The following is an 18,163-nucleotide window of genomic DNA, read 5'->3' on the forward strand; positions in this document are numbered from 1 at the left end:
TTACACCTTGAGCTCCCCGTCGCGAAGGTCAAACCGAATATTCTGACGGAAGTTTTTAAACCGCAGTCATGCCCCCAGGAGCCTCTGCTGCCGTTTAATGAGGCCCTGACGGATGTCCTTCTGGGCACCTGGTCCAGGCCCGCTTCTGGTGCGCCGGTTGACCGGAACGTTGCCAGGCGTCACCGTCCATGCTCGGACGACCCTGCCTTCCTGTCCACCCATCCCTCCCCGGAGAGTCTGGTGATCCAGGCCTCCACTTCACAGTCCGCATTTCTGTCGGCTCCGCCCGACCGGGAATCAAAGAGGTACGACCAATTTGGTAAAAAAGTGTTTTCCTCTTTGAGCGCTGGACTGCGGTCTTGTAACACCGCGTGCCTCTTGGGCCGCTACACCCACTCCCTGTGGGATACGGTCGAGGAGTGTTTGCCGCAATGCCCCCAGGAAGTGCGGGACAAGCTCACCCGGGCCTTGGTTGAAGGCCGGGATGCGGCGCGGTACTCGATCCGTTGTGGTCTGGACACCACAGACTCACTGGGGCGGGCCATGTCCACTACGGTGGCGATTCGTCGCCATGCCTGGCTGAGATCTGCCAACTTCTCACCAGACGTCCAAAATACACTTATGGACATGCCATTTGATGGCAGTCGCCTATTTGGTGACAAAGCGGACCACGCGCTGGAGCGCTTCAAGGACTCCAGGGTCACGGCCAAGTCCTTGGGTCTCTCGACCCAGCGCCAGCAGACGGGTTCGTTTCGGCCCTTTCGTGGCCAAGGGAGGGGAGGTCCTACACGTGCTGCCAGCCACGCGGCGCAGAGCGCTCCCCAGCGCGGTGGCGCCCGTGGTTTCCGCCGTGGTGGCGGTAGAGGCCAGCGTCGTGGTCAGTCCACGCCTCCCTCCGCTGCGGCATCCAAGCCTTCCTAGTCCGAGCTTTCGGGCTCACGTGACGCCAGTGGGTGGCAGGGTTCGCCATCACCACTCCCGCTGGCGCGCGATAACATCGGACAGGTGGGTGCTGCAGCTTGTCCGAAGGGGCTATGCCCTCCCCTTCGAGTCCACTCCTCCAGCCATGCCACCGCAGAACCACCGTGTGTCGGGGGACCACTTGACACTTCTGCAGGAGGAAGTTACGGCCCTCTTGGCCAAGGGGGCCATCGAGCGCGTTCCTGGGCCAGAAGTAGGGTGTGGTTGCTACTCCCACTACTTTCTGGTACCCAAGAAGGACAAGGGAGGCCTGCGTCCTATCTTGGATCTACGGAACGTCAACGGCTTCCTCCGGAAGGAGAAGTTCAAGATGTTGACTTTGGCTCAGGTCTTGGCTGCTCTAGACCCACAAGACTGGATGGTAGCGTTGGACTTGCAGGATGCGTATTTTCACATCCCCGTCCTGCCGGCCCACCGGCGTTACCTGCGGTTCACGGTAGGCCACGAGCACTTTCAGTTTATCGTGCTCCCATTCGGCCTTACCAGCGCCCCACGGGTGTTCACGAAAGTGATGGCGGTGGTCGCAGCTCATCTGCGCCGGTTAGGGGTTTCAGTCTTCCCCTACCTCGACGACTGGCTGTTGAAGGCGGGCTCGCCCCAGACAGTCGTCCACCACCTTCAGATGACGGCAGACCTCCTGCACGAGCTGGGGTTTTCCATCAATGTGCCGAAATCACACCTGTGTCCCTCTCAAAAGCTCCTTTTCATCGGAGCGGTTCTCGACTCGGCGCAGTTTCGGGTTTATCCTCCGGAACGGCGGGTCCGGGATATTCAGGCTCTGATTCCCATCTTTCAGCCGTTATCCCGGGTTTCGGTCAGGTTGACGCTGCGGCTTCTGGGGCTGATGGCCTCCTGCATCCTTCTGGTGCATCACGCCAGATGGCGGATGCGGGCTCTGCAGTGGGACCTGAAGTTTCAGTGGGCCCAGCATCAGGGCAACCTATCCGACCATGTCCTGATCTCGGAGGGCACTGCGAGACAGTTGCAGTGGTGGCTTACGGACCGCGATTGGGTCAGGGGCAGATCCCTCTCCCTTCCCCAACCGGAGCACGTGGTTGTGACGGACGCGTCCCTCCAAGGCTGGGGTGGCCACTTGGGAGAGGCGGATGGTCTCCGGCGGAGTCCCGGCTCCATATCAACATGTTGGAGCTGCGGGCGATTCGCCTAGCACTGAAGGCATTCCTCCCCTTTGTCAACGGGAGTGTAGTGCAGGTGTTCACGGACAACACCACCGCCATGTGGTACTGCAACAAACAGGGCGGTGTGGGGTCGTGGACCCTTTGCCAAGAGGCTCTGCGCCTCTGGCAATGGCTGGAACGTCAGGGCGTGACTCTGACGGTTCAACACCTGGCAGGTTCTCTGAACGCCAGGGCGGACGAACTCAGCCGTCGGTGCTCGGTGGATCACGAATGGCGTCTGAACTCGGATGTGGCGAGAGGCCTCTTTCAGCAATGGGGAGAGCCTTGGTTAGATCTATTCGCCACAGAAGAGAACGCGCAATGTCATCAGTTCTGCGCGTTGGAGTTTCCAAGACGGCACTCGCTCGGCGACGCCTTTCGGCGCGAGTGGAGTTGCGGTCTGTTGTACGCCTTTCCGCCTATACCACTTCTGCCCAGAGTGCTGAAGAAGATCAGGCGCGACCGGGCCCAAGTTATCCTTGTGGCTCCGGACTGGGCTCGAAGGTACTGGTATCCCGAGCTACTCAGCATGACAGTCGGTCCCTCGATCCGCCTGCCCCTTCAGGAGGACCTTCTGTCGCAGCAGCAGGGGACGGTCCTCCACCCGAACCTGTCCAGTCTCCACCTCCATGCGTGGAGATTGAGCGGCGACAGTTGAGGCCATTTGACTTGCCTCCTGAAGTCTGTGATGTCATTCTGGCAGCCAGGCGTCCCTCCACAAAGTCGGTATACGCCTGCCGGTGGAACAGATTTGTGGCATGGTGCACAGCGAAGGCTGTGGATCCCCTTTCTGCCCCTCTGTCTGAGGTTCTCCTCTTCCTCCTTTCCCTTGCCCAGCAGGGCTCTGCTCTGGGCACTATCAAGGGCTATCTTTCTGCCCTTTCCGCCTTCTTGAGGCTACCTGATCAGCCATCTTTGTTCAAGTCCCCTATTGTGTTGAGATTCTTGAAGGGCATCACGCACATGTATCCTCCAACTCCGTTCGTGATGCCTCAGTGGGACTTGAACCTGGTTTTGACTTTCCTGATGTGCGCTCCCTTTGAGCCCCTTCATTCCTGTCCTCTCCGTCTTCTCACCTTAAAGACGGCCTTCCTGGTAGCCATCACCTCTGCCAGGAGAGTGAGTGAGCTCCAGGCTCTTTCTATTCATCCTCCTTTCTTGTCTGTTCATCCTGATAAGGTGGTTCTTCGGACTAGACCTTCTTTCCTGCCCAAGGTAGTCTCTGCTTTTCACATTGGGCAGTCCATCACCTTGCCCTCTTTCTTCTCGCCTCCGCATCCTTCAAAGGATGAAGAGCGACTCCATCGTCTGGACCCAAAACGTGCGCTTTCATTCTATATGGATCGCACACGCCAGTTCCGGGTGGATGACCAACTGTTTGTTGGCTACGTGGGTGAGAAGAAGGGAAGGGCGGTACAGAAACGGACCATCTCTCGGTGGGTCGTCCTGTGCATCAAAGCATGCTACTCTTTGGCTCGGAAGGAGCCTCCTGTTGGGCTGAGGGCCCATTCCACTCGGGCCACGGCGGCTACTACTGCCCTGGGCCGGGGAGTCCCTTTGCAGGACATTTGCCAGGCGGCCACGTGGGCCTCGCTGCACACCTTTGCGAGGCACTACTGCCTGGACAGTCAAGTCCGGAGGGATGGCTTCTTTGGCCGTTCGGTCCTCCAGGACTTTCTGGTGTAGGTTGTATTGGTTCGCAGACCCACCACCGGGGTTGGTATTGCTGGGGTATCTATTCTAAGGTAAGGAATCTAATACTAACCTGTTTCTTTCAGATGAACAAGTTACTTACCTTCGGTAACGATATATCTGTAAGAAACAGTAGTTAGTATTAGATTCCTTACCGCCCCGCCCATCCTCCCCGTTCTGCGAACTGATACCTAGGGTTAAGGACATCCCTTTCAGGGCCCTAGTTTCAAATGGCACCAGTGTTGGTTCTCACATGGCTCTGCGTGTTCTGGCGCGGAAAAGCTGTGTGCAAAGAACTGACGTCAGCGCGCGGAGGCGGCGTCTATATACTCCAGCGACGTCATCACGGCGCACGACGCCGACGACGCGGAGCCGCAGGGGACGCCTGCAGACGACGCCTACCGACGCGCAGGGGTACTGCTACGCAAAAGTTTCCGGATCCAGACTGACGCCTGGGGATATTCTAAGGTAAGGAATCTAATACTAACTACTGTTTCTTACAGATATATCGTTACCGAAGGTAAGTAACTTGTTCGTCAGTCTTATCAGGCCTGGACAGGCGAGCTAGGGGACGCCAGTGGTTTGGACACCTCGCCAGACACTGGTTTTGTCTCCCCTCCTTCCGCGGGCGGCCAAGGCCTTGGCCCTTGAGCTCCCCGTCGCGTCCGTGAGGACGATCCTCCTCACTGAGGTCCTTAAACTGCAGGCAAGCTCTTCGGAGCCTCTATTGCCGTTTAATGAGGCCTTGTCTGACGTTCTTCTGGGCACCTGGTCCAGGCCCGCTACAAGTCCCCCTGTAGATAGGAACGTGGCCAGATGCCACTGCCCGGCTCCGGGCGACCCTAGCTTCCTGTCCACCCACCCCCGAGAGCCTGGTTATCCAGGCCTCTAACTCCCAGACAGTATTCCCGACGGCTCCCCCCGATCGGGAATCCAAAAGGTACGAGCAATATGGCAAGAAGATGTTCTCCTCCCTGAGTTTGGGGTTGCGGTCAGTTAACACCGCGTGCCTCTTGGGCCGTTATACCCACTCTCTGTGGGACACGGTTGCGGATGTGCTGCCACAATGTCCAGAGGAGTCCCGGACTAAACTCGCCCAAGCCCTTGCGGAGGGTCGAGATGCGGCACGGTACTCCATCAGATGTGGACTGGATACTACGGACTCGCTAGGTAGAGCGATGGCAACGACGGTGGCGATTCGTCGCCACGCCTGGCTGAGGTCCGCCAACTTTTCGGCTGATGTTCAAAACACCCTTATGGACATACCGTTTGATGGCCATCGCCTATTTGGCGACAAGGCAGACAGTGCGCTTGAGCGCTTTAAGGACTCCAGGGCTACGGCCAAGTCCTTGGGCCTGTCGGCCCGCGCCAGCAATCTGCTGCCTTTCGTCCCTTTCGTGGCCAATGAAGGGGCGCCCCTACACGTCCTGTCAGCCACGGGCCGTAGACTAACATCCAGCTCGGTGGCGGACGTGGTTGTGCCCGGGGACAACGGCGCGGCCAGTCCACATCCACCCCTGCAGCATCCGCCTCAAAGCCCTCCTAGTCTGAGCTTTCAGGCCCACGAGACGCCAGTGGGGGGCAGGGTTCGCCATCACCTCCTCCAATGGCGCGACATCCCTTCGGACAGGTGGGTGCTGCAAATCTTCCGAAGGGGCTACTCCCTCCCCTTCGAGGTGACCCCTCCAACCATGCCACCGCAGTTCCACCACGTGTCGGGGAACACTTGAATCTTCTGCGAGAGGAAGTTGCGGACCTCTTGGCCAAGGGGCCATCGAGCGCGTTCCTGGGCCAGAAGTGTGGTGTGGTTGTTACTCCCACTGCTTTCTGGTTCCCAAGAAGGGCAAAGGGGGCCTACGCCCTATCTTGGACCTACGGAACATCAACGGCTTCCTCCGGAAGGAGAGGTTCAAGATGCCGACACTGGCTCAGGTCTTAGCTGCCCTGTACCTAGGAGGCTGGATGGTAGCGTTGGACTTGCAGGACGCTTATTTCCACTTCCCCGTCCTGCCGGCCCACCGGCGCTACCTGCGGTTCACGGTAGGCCACGAGCACGTTCAGTTTACCGTGCTCCCCTTCGGCCTTACCAGCGCCCCACAGGTGTTCACTAAAGTGATGGCGGTGGTCGCAGCTCATCTGCGCAGGTTAGGGGTTTCAGTCTTCCACTACCTCAACGACTGGTTGTTGAAGGCGGGCTCGCCCCAGACAGTCATCAGCCACCTCCAGACTACAGCCGACCTCCTGCACCTGCTGGGGTTCTCCATTAATGTGCCGAAGTCGCACCTGTGCCCCTCTCAGAAGCTCCTCTTCATCGGAGCGGTTCTAGACTCTGCGCAGTTTTGGGTTTATCCTCCTGAACAGCATGTTCGGGATATTCAGGCTCTGATTCCGATCTTTCAGCCTTTATCCTGAGTCTCAGTCAGGTTGACGCTGCGGCTTCTGGGGCGGATGGCCTCCTGCATCCTTCTGGTGCATCATGCCAGGTGGCGGATGCGGGCTCTGCAGTGGGACCTGAAGTTTCAGTGGGCCCAGCATCAGGGCAACTTGTCCGACCATGTCTTGATCTTGGAGGGCACTGCAAGACAGTTGCAGTGGTGGCTCACGGACCGCGATTGGGTCAGCAGCAGATCTCTCTCCCTACCCCAACCGGAGCACGTAGTTGTGACGGACGCGTCCCTCCAGGGTTGGGGAGGCCACATGGGAGAGACGGAGATCAGAGGCCTCTGGTCTCCGGCGGAGTCCCAGCTCCATATCAATCTTCTGGAGCTGCGGGCGATCCGACTTGCACTGAAGGCATTCCTCCCCTCTGTCTGGGGGAGTGTAGTGCAGGTGTTCACGGACAACACCACCGCCATGTGGTACTGCAACAAACAGGGCGGGGTTGGGTCGTGGACCCTATGCCAGGAGGCTCTGCGCCTCTGACAGTGGCTGGAACATCAGTGCGTGACCCTGGTGGTTCAACATCTAGCAGGTTCCTTGAACGCCAGGGGGGACGAACTCAGCCGTCGGTGCATGATGGATCACGAATGGCGTCTGAACTCGGACGTGGCGCAAGGCCTCTTTCAGCAGTGGGGAGAGCCTTTGTTTAGATCTATTCGCCACAGAAGAGAACGCCCAATGTCATCAGTTCTGCGCGTTGGAATTTCCAAGGCGGCACTCGCTCTGAGATGCTTTTCATCGCGAGTGCAGTTGCGGTCTATTGTACGCCTTTCCGCCTATACCACTTCTGCCCAGAGTGCTGAAGAAGATCAGGTGTGACCCGGCCCAAGTCATCCTTGTGGCTCCGGACTGGGCACGGAGGTTCTAGTATCCCGAGCTACTCAGCCGGTCTGTCGATCCCCCGATTCGCCTGCCTCTTCAGAAGGACCTTCTGTCGCAGCAGAAGGGGACGGTCCTCCACTCGAACCTGTCCAGTCTCCACTTACATGCGTGGAGATTGAGCGGCGGCAGTTGAGGCCATTTGACTTGCCTCCTTAAGTCTGTAATGTCATTCTGGCAGCCAGGCGTCCCTCCACAAAATCGGTATACGCCTGCAGGTGGAACACGTTTTTAGCATGGTGCACAGCAAAGGCTGTGGATCCCCTTTCTGCTCCTCTTTCAGAGGTTCTCCTCTTTCTTCTTTCTCTTGCCCAGCAGGGCTCTGCTCTGGGCACTCTTAAGGGCTGCCTCTCTGCCATTTCTGCTTTCTTAAGGCTCCATGATCAGCCCTCTCTTTTCAAGTCCCCAGTTGTAAATAGGTTCTTGAAGGGCATCACTCAAATGTTTCCCCCTGTTCCTTTCGTGATGCCTCAGTGGAACTTGAATCTTGTTCAGCCTTACCTGATGTGCGCTCCCTTCGAGCCACTTCATAACTGTCCTCTTCGTCTTCTCACTCTTAAGACTGCATTCCTGGTTTCCATCACCTCTGCCAGGAGAGTGAGTGAGCTCTAGGCTCTTTGTTCTAAACCTCCTTTCCGTCCATCCGGAGAAAGTTGTTTTGCGGACACGTCCCTCTTTCCTGCCCAAGGTTGTCACAGCCTTCCACATTGGGCAGTCCATCACCTTGCCCACCTTCCTTCCGCCTCCGCATCCCTCGAAAGAGGAAGAGAGGCTCCACCGTCTGGACCCAAAACGCGCGCTCTCTGGATCGCACACGCCAGTTCCGGGTGGAAGACCAACTCTTTGTTAGTTACGTGGGCGCTAAGAAGGGACGGGCGGTGCACAAACTGACCATTTCTCGATGGGTCGTTTTGTGCATCAAGGCTGGTTATTCACTGGCTAAAAAGTAGCCTCCTGTCGGGCTGCCTGCCCATTCCACTCTGGCCACAGCGGCTACTACTGCCCTGGGTAGGGGAGTCCCTTTGCAGGACATCTCTCAGGCAGCTACGTGGGCCTCGCTGCACACGTTAGCAAGACACTAATTCCTGGACAGCCAAGTCGAGAGAAATGGCTTTTTCGGCTGTTCCGTTCTCCAGGACTTTCTGGTGTGATTATTGGTTCGCACACCCACCACCGGGGTTGGTATTGATGGGGTATCTATTCTAAGGTAAGGAATCTAATACTAACCTGTTTCTTTCAGATGCACAAGTTACTCACCTTCGGTAACGATATATATGTAAGAAACAGTAGTTAGTATTAGATTCCTTACCGGCCCACCCATCCTCCCCGTTCTGCGAACCAATATCTAGGGTTAAGGTCATCCCTTATCAGGGCCCTAGTTTTTATGGCACCAGTGTTGGTTTTTATCATGGCTCTGCATTTCTGGCGCGGCAAAGCTGTGTATAAGAACTGATGTCAGCGCACAAAGGCGACGTCATCCCGGCGCCAACGACGGATGCGGAGCTGCAGACGACGCCTAGCGACGCGCTGCTACGCAAAAGTTTCCGGATCCATACTGACGCCTGGGGATATTCTATGGTAAGAAATCTAATGCTAACTACTGTTTCTTACAGATATATTGTTACCGAAGGTAAGTAACTTGTGCTTTAGGTACACTCTAGATTGGATTCTGGGGTACCCTCATAAGTCCCTTGTATATGGTTTAATATGTACCTAGGACATAGGTACCCCAGAGAACTCCCAGGGGCTGCAGCATTTATTATGCCACCCCTGAGAGACCATTCAAAATGACACCACAGGTCTGCTACAGCAGCCTGTGTAAGGTGGTGCATGCACCCCTTACTTAGATATAGGTTCACTATATCTATCCTAAATCACTGCACATATTAAATCAATAACCCCTATGGCAGGCCTTATCACTCCTGAAGGCAGGGTGCTGGGTTTTAATGTGAGCGGGTGCCCATGCATGAGCAGAACCCCTCTGCAGCCTTCGGAACCTATTTTCTGTGGTTTGTTGTGATGCAGCCAACCATATATACTTAAGTGCATTACAACCTCGCGGTAAATGCTAACACCCCTTCCTTGGGTATAAAGTAGGAACCCCTGACTACAGGACTTTAGATTTGATCTGGACTAAACTCTGCTACAGAAACCAAGTACTTCGACGATCTACACTATACGCTGGATGACTGAAGAATCTCCCTTGGAGTAAAGGGGTTACTCTCCTGCAAGGCCGGCACCTTTAACGCATCTTACTGGTTTGCATCTCCCGAGCTCCTGAGGACCTTGAAGCTTTCTGAAACACAGGAGGTGGGTTCCAGAGGTCTCTGCCGTTCATCTGCGCTCTCAGCAATTCTGAGGCCCGTATCCCTCGTGGGGACCGTGCAACTCGAACCCCTGTGCGCCGCGTACATTTGCAGCAGCATATGCTTTTTGGCGATCCTTGAGGCTGTACTTTGGGCTACGTGTACCCCGAGAAGTAATTCCACTAAAGATTTCCGGCCTACACTCCACAAGTGTTCTGTGGGCTGGTATTTGGTGATTCAGCTCGAGGTCCCTTCACTATCCCTGGTCCGTCAACCAGTGGGTCCCTGTGAAGGTAACTTTGACTTTCTGTGGGCTTTCCTGGTTGCTCCAGACGTGTCCTGACTCTCCATAGCTTGGAGAGTCCCCAGGACCTTGCTGGTCCTCCCCGAAGCATCTTTCCTCTGCCCGCTCTAGGCACTGTGTCTAGTCAAGTCGGGGTTGTTATACCACTTTCTTCGTCTATGGTTCCGTCTCCCCTGGATCCCACTGTGTATTGTACTATTTACTGTTGGTCTAGTGATTTAATATTGTGTGCTTTGAAGTCTAATCTCATAAAGAGTTTAGGAGAGAGTGTTTAGTAATAAATACATATACTTTATATATCCCTTGTGTGGTTCTACTTTCATTTGGCCATTCAGGAGGTTATGATCTGGTAAAACAAGCTGCTTTACATTCCTTCGAGACTTAGCCTGAAGGCTGCTCTCCATATCTACCACTAGGATAGCTTTCAATAAAGGTTGTCTCCAACCTAATAATCAGTAAGGGTCGTTTTGACTGGTGCAAGGTGCCGACTTTAATTAGTGGACAGCATATATCAGACCAACTTCTCACAGCTCTGGACTGGACACGGTGAGTTTGGTATCCCAAGCTTCTAGACATGAGCATCGATCCTCCGTTCAGGCTGCCTCTTTGGGAGGATCTTCTGTCGCAGCAGCAGGGGAGGGTTCTCCACCTGAACTTGCCCACTCTCCGCCTCCTTGCATGGAGATTGAGTGGCGACAATTGACAGCTTTTGACCTCCCTCCCGAAGTGGTTCTAAGTGTCAGGAACATTCCCCTTCAGGGCCCTAGTTGTTCATTTTTTAACACACCCATGGTCAGTCAATTCATGGCCTCGCGCTTCTGGCGTGGAAAGTCTTGAATAGTGCTTATGTCAGCGCCCCAGAGTGGCGGTTAAATTGACGACACGGACGTCACGACGGCGGTGATCACACCACTGCCGACATCACACAGAGTCCACCAATGCCACCTACTGGCGCGCAGGGGTATTGCTGTGAAAAATTTCTGTATCCAGCCTGACACCTGGAAGTTCAAAGGTAAGGAATATGCGGCTAGATCATGTGTCTACCAAAAATGACTTTACCGAAGGTAAGCAACTTGTCCATTATCTTGTCCATACCATCTTATTGCAACGCCTCCAGGACATTGGGATTCAAGGAGGAGCGTTGGAATGGATTTGTTCATTCCTAACTAATAGAAATTTCCAGGTCTTCGAGGGAACTACCACCTCTACCAGCAGGCCCTTGAACTGTGGAGTTCCGCAGGGTTCCTCGCTCAGCCCGACGCTGTTTTTTTTTTTTTTGTAAAAACAATTTTTATTGGCATTTCAAGTCAGATCATCACATTGCAATGATTAATTTATGCAGTAACAACCGACATTTCAGGATAACTGTACATATCTGACCAGACGCCTTTTCTGATAACAATCCCCAGAACTGTTCCCTCCCTGAGTCCCTCCCCCCTAGTCAGTGCGCCGGTGTCTCCTCTCTGTCAGCTAAGAATCAACAGCGAGTCACCTCCTCGAAGCAGTCGATAGGAGAAGGTAAGTAGTGCATACCAATGGGGACCTGCGCTCTCGGGACCCCCGCCGTTACTTGTTACAGTGGTGCGTTGCACTGGAAATGGGGTACCCCTCAACAGAACTACCCTACGGTGTCGCTATTTCGCCATCTTCACTTTGGTCACTCTCAGGCAATTGGAGCGCGGTCACTAGGGCCTCCCACGCTCTGGCCGCCTCTAATGCCCCGTCATTATCTAGTCGCCTGGCCGGTTGCAGCCGCAATGCGCTTTCCGCTTTCGCCCACCGTTCCAGAGTGGACCTCCATCGCGAGTAGCTGGGGCCCCGGCTAGATTTCCAATGCATGGTGATCTCCCGTTTGGCCAGTATCAGGCCCAAGTCATAAAATTTGCTGGTAATGCGAGTGCGGGGGTGTGGGGGAACCACAACAGTAAGCAAACGCCCATATCCGCGTCAATTTGCCGATCCGTGACAGCATTCAGGCAGGCCACCACTGCCTCCCAGTAATCAGTTAGCCTCCCACAGGACCAGAACATGTGCGCAAAATCCGCGTCCTCCGCTCCACATCTAGGGCAGAGTGAAGACGCCCCTTCAAAATATTGCGAGATCTTAGCCGGCGTCAAGTAAGCTCGGTGGAGGGAGAAAAACTGGACCAGCTGGAACCTGGCATTCCTAGTGCCTTTCCACGTCCGCCGCAAAAGCTGCGGCCACGTTGATTCAGGGATCAGTCGCCCGATATCCTCTTCCCATTTGGCTCTCAGCCCATCCAGGGGCTGTAAAGTTTCAGTCGACAACCTCCGATAAAGGCAGGTGACGGCCTTGTAAGTGCCAGCCGCCATGACCACATATTGGCAGCACTCAGATGTTGGCGGCTCAGAAAGCCCCCTCTTCCAGTGGCTCCGAATACCGGCCACCAGCGAGGCGTGCAACAGATAATCTCCCCTCGGGAGGCCGTAAGCGTCGTGCAGCTCTTGAAAGGAGAGCAGCAATCCCTCCTTGTAGAGATCACCGAGCATTTGCAGGCCAAGTTCCTCCCAGGTCGCCAGCGCAGACCAATCTCCCCCATGCGGAAAGGCGGTGCACATGCCTAGCGGGATCTCAGGGGCATATGGGCGAGTGACGCCGGATCGCCTATGGCAACGTAGCCAGCAGTTACGAATCGTCCGCTCCTCCCCTGTAAGCTGGGAAAGGTCCAATTTCTGGCCTAGAATTATAAACGAGAGGACGTATCGCGGAAGGATTCCGCCTGCTGCCCCCTCTGGGCCTCGAAATTCCAAAGCCACTGCCTGGGTAAGCCACTGCAGCTGCGCCGCCAAATAATACCACTCAAAATCCGGGGCTGCAAGTCCCCCGTCTGATCTGGGGTGCATCAACGTGGCCAGCGCCACGCGCCTCCTACCCGTTCCCCAAATGAACCCGGTGATTAAGGAGCGAAGTCTGGTAAAAACCGACGTCGGGATCCAGACCGGCAGCGTGCGAAACAGATATAGTAGACGGGGTAGTGCCACCATCTTTAGTAACGCCACTCGCCCCGCGACCGATAACGGCAGTGTCCGCCAGAATTCCATGCAGCCTCGTAGACTCCGGATCGCTCTTTCAATGTTACCCTCCAGGAGGTCCAACGGCGATCGGTATATGTGCGTGCCTAGATAAGGGAGGCAATGGTATTCCCATCGCAGCTCGCCCTCCGGCTGGGAATCGTCCTTCCCAGACATCAATGGGAAGAGGCAGGACTTCCCCCAGTTGACCCTCAGTCCCGAAAATCGGCCAACATCCGAGAGCAAGCGCCTAGCCCCACGCAGGGCAACATCCGTGTCAGCCAAAAACAGTAGGCAATCGTCGGCATAGAGGGATATGTAGTGGGTGTCGCCTCTTAGCTGGAGGCCCTCATACGCTCGGCCCATACGGGCGTGAGCAGCTAGGGGCTCTATGGCTAGCGCAAATAGTAGGGGGGACAGGGAGCATCCCTGCCGTGTCCCCCGCCCTACTCTGTACGGGGCAGAGATGGTAGCCCCGGTCTTGACTCGGGCTGTGGCCGCAGCATAAAGCAAGGCGGTCCACTTCACAAATCGTTCGCCCAATCCGAAGGCCTCCAGCACTCGGAGCAGGTACGGCCACTCAACACTGTCGAACACCTTCTCAATGTCGGTCGACAGGACAGCGGCACCCGGTAAACCAGCAGCGTTGCCCCCCATAACCCGAAGCAGCCGACGCACACAAGTGGCGGTGGTGCGCTGGGGAATAAAGCCTGCTTGGTCTGAGTGCACCAAAGCGCGCATGTGGGCCAGAAGCCGCGTCGCAAGAACCTTGCTCAGGATCTTGTAGTCCGTTGTGAGCATGGACAGTGGGCGGTAGGCCGAGCGCGAGGTAGCATCGCCGCCCCGCTTCAGTAAGGGTATTACCAAGGCCTCTCGAGTAGTTGCAGGCAGGACCCCGGTATCCCAGGCCTCCCGGTAAACCGTCTGCAATCGCGGTATCAATACATCCGCATAGGCTGCATAAAATTCGATCGGTAGCCCATCTGTGCCAGGGGTCTTGAGGCGAGCCATGTGTTTAATGGCCACTCGAATCTCTCCCTCAGAAATGTCCCCGCCCAAGCGGTCCACGTGTTCAGGGTCAAGCCGGGGAAGCCACGCCGCCATGAGAAACCCATCTAGCTCCACTGGCACACTTGGCATCTCGCTCTTATACAGGCGCGCGTAGTATGTCAAAAATTGGCCATTGATCTCCGACTGAGTATAGACCTCGTTCCCTTCCGGCGTGGTCAGAGCCACAATCGGGGTGCCGCGGGGCCCCGGAGCGGCCAGCCAGGCCAGTAGTGAGCCCACCTTGTCGCGTACGGCATAAGCCCGAACTAGGAACTCCTTATAATCGAAGCAGCGCAGCTTCTCCGCCGCCGTCGCCACTTCCTCCCTCGCGGCCGAAACCGCCTCGCGAGATTCAGGAGTCACGTGGTGACGTCGCTCCTCCTCACGTAAGCGATCCTCGCTCCGCGTAACCTCCTTCAGGAGGGTCTTGCGGACTCCCGCGATAGCCGAAATACAGACTCCCCGAACCACTGCCTTAAAGGCGTCCCACTCCAGTGCTCTACTGGAAGCTGTGTCCGTGTTCGCATCAAAGTAGCCTTCCACCCCATTGCCTACCTCAGCCTTAAACGCCGCGTCCTCCAATGCCAACGGGTTTAACCGCCACGTCGGTATAGCCTGGCGTTGCCGCGTCCATTGGACCACTACCAGGCAAGGGTTATGGTCAGATATTGTTTTAGCCAAGTATTCACTGTGGCGGACCAAGCATTGAACATCCGGCAAGCACAGAATGCTGTCAAGGCGAACATGAAGCGCGTGTGGGGGGGAATAAAAGGAAATATCCCTTTCTGTAGGGTGTTGGGTTCGCCATGCATCAACTAGGCCCCAGCCACTCTGCCACTCTCCCCTACTCTTCGCTAGCCTGTGAGCTGCCGCCTGCACCAGTGGTGGGTGAGACCTATCTAATTCCACATCTAGGACAGAATAAAAGTCCCCCCCCCCCATTAAGACCGTGTTGGCTAGAACTGTCGCCAGCTTCCCAGATAGTCGTGCAAAAAAGGCAGGTTGGTCCACATTTGGGACGTAGACACTGCAGAGTGTCACGTCCCTCCCATCCAGGCGGCCCTGTACAGCTACAAACCTCCCCTCGGGATCAAGCACTGTCAGCAAGGGTTGGAAGGGGACCCCCGCCCGCACCCAGATCAAGACCCCCCTCGCAAAGGCCGAGTAGACCGTGTAGAACAGCTGTCCCCGCCACCTGCGTTGTAAAGCCCGCCCCTCTGTTCGGTCAATATGTGTTTCCTGCAGGAAGGCTATTTGAATCCCCCTACGAACAAGATAGGCATGCACCTTGTGACGTTTCAACATAGAGTTCAGTCCCCGCACATTCCAGGTCACACACTTCAGTTCAGGTAGGGTCCCCATTCATATCAGCAAGTACAGTTCTGACGAAAGATAAAAGTCTAGGCACACTGACAACACCCCAAAACCAGTTCTTGAAAACCACCCAACAATCCCGTGTCCCACCCAACCCCAGAATAGGCCCCGAACAGCCGAAACCCATCCAAAAGTCAAAAGCCTAAGTAAAACAGTCTCTGGTAACTACCAGAGTCCCACAATAGGTGTGAGATAAAGGGGGCGGCCTGTCGCTAAGTCCAACAGACCGTGAGCTACATGTGCCACCTGGCCGGCCCTCCCCAATGTGCCCTAGTGGCCCCACATCCACACCCCTGCAAAAGCAGAAACCACTAATGGCGGAAGGCAGTCCCTCTGCAACAACACAACTCTCTGCTCACCCGAGCCACATGCCTCCGCCCCAAGCCCAAACAGGGGCCCGGCTGCAAGTACAATACCATCACGGCGGGGCATGAGGATCATTCGTCCAATAAGCCATCAGCAGTCCCAGGCGTGACATGAGGCGGCCCAGAACCACCGGCACCCGACTCCTCCGACGCCGCTTCCTCAGAGCCCTCCCGGGAGCCCGACTCCATTGCTGATGTCGATGCCACCGCCTTGGAAATGGTCGAGACCGCCCGAAGGGCCTCCTTGCGTTCCAGCTTGGTCTGCGAGACAGAAGGTGTCCCAGCCTTCGGTGGTCGCCTCCTGGGCCGCCTGGACTTCTGCGCCACCCTCCGCGGCTCCCCAGACACAGGATGACCATCCGCACCAGCCTTGTATAGTTCCAGCCAGTCCCAGACTTCGTCCGGGGAATTGTAGAAGGAGGATTTACCATCCATCATGATCTGCAGGCGGGCTGGAAATAAGAGAGAGTAACGGACCCCCTCCTCCCGTAAAGCCCTCTTGACTGCTAGAAAGGTGGAGCGCTGCCTCTGTACCTCTAAAGAGTAATCCGGGTAGATGGAGACCTGGACGTTGTCCACCCGGTAGGGCCCTAGTGCCCGCGCCCTCTGTAGAATAATGTCACGGTCCCTGTAGTGCAGCAAGATCTCCACCACTGGTTGAGGAGGCCGACCCTCAGCTGGGGGCCGAGCCGGTACCCGGTGAGCGCGCTTCAAAGTGTAGAACGGAGTCAGACCCTCCGGAACCACCACGTCACGCAGCCAGGACTCCAGGTAGCCCAACATGTCCGCCCCTTCAATTTTTTCGGGCAGGCCAACCACGCGTATATTGTTGCGGCGGTTGCGCCCCTCCGCATCCTCCGGCCTCTGTTCCAGCAGGTGCACCCTTTGTTGCAGCTCCCCCAGCGAGGCCTCAGTCGCCTTGGTCGTGGGCTCCAGTGCGTCCATTCGAATCTCAGCCTGCTTGACCCGGTCCGCCAGTTTGCCGTGGTCCGCCCGCAAGAGCCCCAGGCTCGTGGACACCTGACCGATGTCCTGTTGCAATGCTTCCCTGGTGTCAGCGATGGCCTACAAAATCTGCTCCAATTGATCTTGTGGCAGGCCCGGCTTCGAGCTTTTGTCCGCTGTGGAACCTTGGCTGCACGCCGTTCCCTCCTCAGCATCCGTCGAGGGCTTCAGGCGTCTCCCCATGGTGGTAGCCGGCCGCAGGTGTAGGGCGTCCTCCAAACTGTTCAGTCGAGGGCGTAAGTCACGTCGGAGGGCCTCCAGCCCTAGGGTCACCTCTCGTGGCTCGCTAGCCACAGCGCCGGGGGGTCCGAGCCCAACACCCCACAGTAGGGAGTCAGCTAGCTGGCAGCACTTGTATCCTCCTGGGATAACCGGTCCCGGTCTCAGCCAGGGGGGGTCAACGCCACTGCGCGTCAGACCAGCACCACTCCCGGGGGGCCGGGCCCCACCGCCCAGCCAGAGGTCTCATCAGGGCAGCAGCACCCACGCCGGTATCGTCTAGTGGAGTCCCCCAGGCCCCAATCACCTCAGGCGCCCCCCGCGCCGCCTCCTCAGGGCTCTCACCGCCAGGGGTCCGCGTTGGTCTCACAGGGGAAGTGGCCGGGTCAGCAAGGCGCCTTCCGCCGTTCGTCGACTCCCGGAGATGATCTGGGTTCCCCCCGGCTCGAGTCCAAGAAGCCCCCGCAGCCACCTGCGCCGGCCTGACCTCTCGCTGTGTGGGCTCCGCTAGCCGTCCACGCCTCAGTGATCCCACGGGGTAGCCCGTCCTCCGCCGCCGGGGCTCCGGTCGCGAGGTTGCCGACCCGCCCCTTGTGGTGGCCGGCGGCCGGGCAGCTCCTGCCGCAGGTCGGCCGCCCACTCAATTGAGGCCTGGGATGCAGCCGAACACCCAGGCCGCACAAAATGGCCGGCGCCGTCCAAGAGAGCTCAGGCCCAGCGCGGCTCCGTACCGCCGCCGGGACAACTCCGCTGCCCCAAGGTGAGCCTGAGAGTCTGTGGGCAGGGATGTGGTCAAGCCCCAGCCAGCGGGGCCAGCAAGGGGATGCAGTACAGGATAAACGGGAAGGCCGTGACGGAGCCCAGAGCTCACGCGTCCATTCCCAGCAGCGGCCAAGCCCAGCCCGACGCTGTTTAATGTCTATATGAGGCCGCTGGCTGGGATCGTCCGCCCATATGGCATTAAGATCGTGACCTATGCGGACGATACACAGCTGGTGGTCTCACTGGCGCGGGCAGGGGACCCTGTGGGCACAGTGGACCTGGCGGGTTGCCTGGATGAGGTCAGGAGCTGGATGACCCTGTCTTGTCTCAAACTTAATGGGGTCAAGACAGAGGTCATGCTGTTGGGCCACTCAGTTCCAACCGCAATCAACCAGATCTGGCCAGTGTGCCTGGGAACTCCCCCAGTCCCCAAGGATGCCATCAAGAGCTTGGGCGTCTGGCTGGACAAGTCCCTGACGTTTGACCACCAGGCTGTTGTACTGTCTGCCACCTGTTTTGGCCTCATTAGAATGTTGAGGAAGATTCTTCCTTTGCTACCTTTTGAGGCAAGACAAAT

At 56.9% G+C, this 18,163-nt stretch overlaps 1 protein-coding gene across 4 annotated transcripts in view; it reads left to right on the forward strand.

The window, feature by feature from the left end:
* The window catches only part of GTF3C1 (general transcription factor IIIC subunit 1), a 2,559,884-nt gene that overhangs the window by 2,316,235 nt on the left and 225,486 nt on the right, over positions 1 to 18,163 (forward strand). The gene's annotated exons all lie outside the window — the stretch shown is intronic.

The sequence above is a fragment of the Lissotriton helveticus genome, chromosome 10 (assembly GCF_964261635.1).
Source record: "Lissotriton helveticus chromosome 10, aLisHel1.1, whole genome shotgun sequence".
NCBI classification, from domain to species: domain Eukaryota; kingdom Metazoa; phylum Chordata; class Amphibia; order Caudata; family Salamandridae; genus Lissotriton; species Lissotriton helveticus.